This window comes from Mizuhopecten yessoensis, unplaced genomic scaffold (genome assembly GCF_002113885.1).
Source record: "Mizuhopecten yessoensis strain PY_sf001 unplaced genomic scaffold, ASM211388v2 scaffold6919, whole genome shotgun sequence".
Lineage (NCBI taxonomy): Eukaryota > Metazoa > Mollusca > Bivalvia > Pectinida > Pectinidae > Mizuhopecten > Mizuhopecten yessoensis.
The window spans coordinates 318,629-324,428 of record NW_018406790.1 but is presented as its reverse complement, the minus strand read 5'-3'; the positions used below and the strand labels follow the sequence as shown (position 1 = coordinate 324,428).

At 36.1% G+C, this 5,800-nt stretch overlaps 1 protein-coding gene and 1 non-coding gene across 4 annotated transcripts in view; one reads left to right on the top strand and one right to left on the bottom strand.

The window, feature by feature from the left end:
• Positions 1–5,544, bottom strand: part of LOC110452854 (extracellular sulfatase Sulf-2-like) — a 119,131-nt gene extending 113,587 nt beyond the window's left edge. For 2 of the 3 annotated variants that reach the window (XM_021501572.1, XM_021501571.1), the window contains exons 1-2: positions 5,427–5,544; positions 906–1,002 (exon numbers count right to left, since the gene is read on the bottom strand). The gene's annotated coding sequence lies outside the window, so the exon portion shown is untranslated. The remainder of the gene's footprint in view (positions 1–905; positions 1,003–5,426) is intronic. The other variant, XM_021501575.1, reaches the window with a different exon arrangement.
• A 184-nt stretch (positions 5,545–5,728) lies between these two features.
• Positions 5,729–5,800, top strand: Trnaw-cca. Its single transcript has one exon. It is a non-coding gene; the product is annotated as a tRNA-Trp (tRNA).

The following is a 5,800-nucleotide window of genomic DNA, read 5'->3' as shown; positions in this document are numbered from 1 at the left end:
GGTAAATACTCAACAATACTCAGGGGAGGTAACACTGCAGTTACGGTAAATACTCAACAATACTCAGGGGAGGTAACACTGCAGTTATGGTAAATACTCAACAATACTCAGGGTAAGTTACACTGCAGTTACGGTAAATACTCAACAATACTCAGGGTAGGTTACACTGCAGTTACAGTAAATACTCAACAATTCTGATGGCCATATGCATGCTTCAAAATATTTAATGGGTACATTTGAAATTTTGTTACAAGTACAAAATATATGTACAAAATTATCCTTCCTTCTTGTAAATTACAGATATTGTAGGGAACAATTTTGATAACATTTTTGAAAGGCTAATCTGATTTACTCTACTCACTAGTTCATAAATTAAATATTCATCTCATGTCGAAAGTCCATAATTGTTTCATCAATATATACTGCATATCACTGAACTAACTACATGTATTTATAGCCATTTGTGCAATAAAGAACCTATGTATTACACAAAGACATCATACATATCCATTTAAATATACAAGGTACTCTTAGTGTGCTGGTGATTAATACTAACAGAAATATTTGCATAAAATACCAAACACTGTAGTGTTTATGTAACAGCATTAAAGTTCACCATAAACAAATTTGCACAAACATTTGCCGAACATGAAGAATGTATTGACAGATTCTATTTCAAAATAATTTTCTGGAAAAAAAAAGTCAATGAATAAAAATGCTGTTTATGATAATATATTTTCACTTGATGGTACTCTGTACCTTTATTCATTCACCCCTGAAGACACATTTGAACTCTTCCAATTCAAAGGTTGGAATAGTTCATTATGAAATTTCAGGGGTGAATGAGTTAAGCTGATGGAAAATATTGGTGACATATATATATACATGTAAATATGAACACTCACCTGTCTAGTTCTGTTTGACAAGATCTTGTAGAACCTGTCACACCCTAACAACCACTTCTACAGAACTGTAATCCTCCTGATCAGTCAGTTATTATTCCTGGAATAAAATCATAGTAAATATTACAATAGCTTAACTGTTAAGGTTCAGAAACCAACACAAGTTTGATAGTCCCAAGATGATCAGCTGTACATTTCAGTAAAAAACAAGTGTTTTCATCTCTGAACTGGTGGTCTACAAGGCAATGGTTCAATATTCACTAGTTATGTAACTATATAGTCTCAACAAGGCACTGGTTCAATATTCACTAGTTATGTAACTATATAATCCTCGAAGATAACAATCAATGAAAATCAAATAACATTACCTTGTCACTTGAGTATATCTTATGTGATATTTTGGATGATAGAAATTCAATTTCTATCAATTTTGTTCAGATTTAATTAGCACCTAAATGAAAAATGACCCGATTATGAACAAAAGAATGAGAACTCAGTATTATTTTGTGGTTGAATACATTTGCTTGTAATCTAAAATGAAATTGATAAAATGTCAAGAAAATTTGAATATCAGCAAAACTAATTGCTCCCATGTGCACCTGTGCCTTTTTTAAACATTTCTACTAGTCGAAAAGACCAAGGAAGTTAACTTTCAAATCCTGCCTACATGTACATTATATATTGACAATATATAGCCTTGTATAAACTGCAAGTGTTAATATGATAAACACACCATCAGAGATCTTATTTTTTGCCCTGACTATAAAAGTTTCCTTATTTTACCAAAATGAAGAAGAAGAAGAAAAAACAGGATTATTTCCAAATCTTTTTTACATATTATGATTCATGTTTTTTTGATTCCTGTAGGCACAGGCCATTGTAAAAAAGAAAAAATCACAGAATATGTACACTAGTATTGCATGTGCATGAAATTCATTAAATTGTACAGGGATGTCTGTTTCCATAATTATGAGTGGAGAGTCTAAATTGCTCCATTGTAGGGTGCATGGGGTCTCTAGTCTAAACTCTTTGATTCCCATGTGCTCTGTGATACGTAAACCTATACTGGTATACTGTACCCATTTCAGATGTAATTTATTCCCAACAGTGTAATTCTGCAAACAGAGCTAAAATAATCCAGCCAGTCTGTCGATCCTGTTGTTATATAATTATAAGGTTGACATTAAAGAAAATTGCTTTGTCAGTCGATGGGTGTGGTCCTAGATACTTGTGTGACTATATCTGGTGTTGGATCTCATACTTCATTGGATGCTATTTCAAAAAGGTTACATTTTCTATGGGTTACATGTTTCTAAATGCTCTCTACAAAAAATCAGAGCCCAGATGTTCAGACCCTGATTTGACTGATAACTTAATGCAAAACTTCCAAGTAGAGTATTTCAAAGAAGAGGCCTGGAGGGCCTGTATCGCTCATCAATGACTTTTTTGTTAATTAAACTTCAATTAAAATAAAATAAAATAAAATGAAATGTACATGCTAAGACAGCCAAGATGTATGTAAAATGTATTTCAGTTAGGAGAGGGCTTAATTAAGTTGTAAGAACTTGTGCCCAATCCTTTTTGTCATTTTCAAGGCAATACAAATATGTTTAAACCAATGAGTTTTCGGACACAGATGTTTTTGTTCTGGACACATGCTTTTCCTGTGGGCCTAGCTTCGCCACGTTATATAATGGAACTCATCAATATTTTGGAAAGATGTTCAAGATTAGTTTAAACAAATTCTACAAAGAGCACTATGCTTATCACGATATTCAGCAATTATTGCAAAATAGTCTTGTTAAAATTACTTCTACAATTTTTTTGGGCTAAGCTTCTTACATCACCCAGGGGTACAACAAAATTTTGTTTACATTAAACTTGATTGTACACATGTATATAGCAATTTTGGTTTAAAATATGAGCAACTATCTGGGGGTTAGGTTTTTATAGCATTAAGTTCCCAAATTACACCCATTTTTGGGCCAATATAAAACCCCAGGAGATCTCCACTTTTCATATACATTAGCAAGGCTGTTACCATACATCAATGCTATTGACGTATGGTACTTCTGAGGACAATACTAGACGTATTAAATCGCCACTTCAGTATCGTTATTCTTAAATAATGATGATATACTTCCTAAAACCTTTGACTCAGGAGAACTATATCCTTTGATCAAGTTCTTTAATGTTCTAGCTAGGCCTGTTGAATGATGAGCGAATTGAAATTGTAACCACTCAGTAACCTACCAGCAATATAAACAGCAAAATAAATCAGTAAAGCTTCGTTGTCATGAAACAGTGTTCAGCACACATGTTCATCAGCACAATCTCTTCCCAAATAAAAAAATAAAATGTAAATAAAAGAAAAAATCTGTATATATGTGTATCCCAATATGTATCGCATTGTGAGCTTATAAAGGACACTATTTGCCACTACTAGTACTATACACAATAATTGAGTTCAAGGTCCCAAGGGTAAAAAGAAAGCTGAACTCTTTGTATATGTTTCCTGGAGAGTAAGTCACAGGGATGAGGCCATGCAAACCCTAGCTGGGACAGATCCTATAAGTAACATGGATGAGGCCAAGCAAACCCTAGCTGGGACAGATCCAGGATCCTGCTTGTGCCCAATTCTCTTCATACCTAACAATCGTACAATATATGTACAGTGTATGTGTATCAACTCGACAAATAGCAGGATAATGTGTCTTAGTTATCGAACTGAAGAAAAGAATTAGCAAGAGTGATTGACATCATTTGCAATAACTTGTTTCATAATTGTTATAAAATAAATAAAGTTTATATAATGTTTATAGATTGGAATCATGACTGCATGAGAAGAATAATAGAATCTTCCCCTACCTTGAGGGTGTGATAGGGAAATCTCCAACCCACGGGGCAATGTTTTTTGGTTGTCTTATAATAACCCGAGGCTCTGCTGAGGGTTAGACAACCAAAAAAATCACCCTAGGGGTTGAAGATTTCTCTGTCACACCCTCAAGCAGGCTCAAGGTAGGGGATGATTGTTTTTCTCCCATCCTATTATTTCAGTCACAACTCCACCGACAGTAGTATAAACAAAAACACATGTGGGGTATGAATATCGTCATTCACTTTTGGGGACATCACAATTATCGGCGACGCATTTTAATGACGTCACAATTGAACACGTGCTAATGGCACGAGGCTATCTCCCCCTAGGTGGTGACAAGCTGATCTTTCCCGTCTAAAACGGTAGACACACCTGTGATGGGTTGGAGAATATATTTTGCATGGATATCTACATGTAAGGATATTGAAACAATGTTATCTATATAGTCCCTCACCAGTGATGATTATCAATAGCAGACTTGCCAACTCTGCCTAGGATGGTGACTCTCGTTTTTTACCCTAAATTTAGCTTTTTCAACCAGTGAATTTGCTAAACTATTCCTATTTGCTAAGTTCTGATGATTCCATCTGAAAGAACAGCTCAGAAGGTGTCATTTACATTTTATTTATGCTTTTTATTCTGAGCATGAGCAATCTCCCCAATGGAAATTTTTAAAAGTATATATATGCAATAGGCAATTTGACCAGCCAGTCAGCATTACAGTCACAAAATTGTTGGAGAAAAGTCTTCATTCAGAGTTTCTAATTGTCAGTCTGGCCAGCTTGAGACTGGACTCGGCCGTCAAACATGATAATATTAGGCTAGGAACTATATCTTACACAGTTACAAGTAAGTTGGTTTCCTATCTATACCATGTAATCTCCCCAGGACAGAACAGTGTCCAACCAAATGAAAAGTGAACATTTTTCGACGCTTCATGAAGTCTACCTAAAAATATTCATCATGACATATATATAGTAAATCCTACACGTGTAGCGGTAGAGCATCCGTCTAGAGTTCGGAGGGTCCCGGGTTTGAACCCCGGTCTGGCTGTGCATTTTTCCTCTCTTGTTACATTTGGCGCCCAACAAAATATACCAACAGAAGGTGGTATAGGGTCTCGTGTGTCTTTGTGGTCGAAGACTTTGTTAAAGGAGGGAGGAATGTAGCGGAACTGGACTGGGTCGATCGCTGGCAACCAGATAGCTCAATTGGTTGAGCACCCGTCTAGAGTTCAGAGGGTCCCGGGTTCGAACCCCGGTCTGGCCGTGCATTTTTCCTCTCCAGTTACACATGAAATTGTTGACCCAGACCTCTCTTGGCATGATATTGTTAACAGTTTGGACACATTCACATGTTTTATGGGCCACTGTCAATTTACTAGGGCAAAGGAGTTAGCAACCTTGTTTATATTATAGAATTGTGTATTGACAAACGAGGGGCTACACACGAACACCGTCGTTATAAATCTGATTTCAGATAAGCTACAGTCACGAATATCTGAAGTTGTGGATAGTCTTGCCCGTGTTATTCATTTTTGTCATGAAGCACCTGCTAATTTCCCAATACCAACCTAAAAATGTCCACGAAACAGTACAGAATGAAATAAACAGTCAGATTTCTTTGTTTTGTTCTGGATTGTTTACCTTCGATTTCCCTGCACTTTTTTCACCGAAGCGTCGAAGGCACCCTGAATGATCGATCTGGCTCAGTAGAATGATTCATAAAGCGACCCTTCATAAAGGTACAAAGTTTACTCCGGCGACTACGCATAAGTTAGAGACAACATTATGTAGGCCCAACGAAATTTCGCTCAGACCATAATATTTCGAATAGACAAAGTCTCCATTTTCTGATAATCCCAATGGTATATTCTATGGTGCGAATTGTAAATAAACAAATATATTTAATGTTTATATTCTATTATTGGACCACTTACTTCATCGGGGACTCCGTGGCGCAACGGTAGCGCGTCTGACTCCAGATCAGAAGGTTGCGTGTTCAAATCACGTCGGGGTCA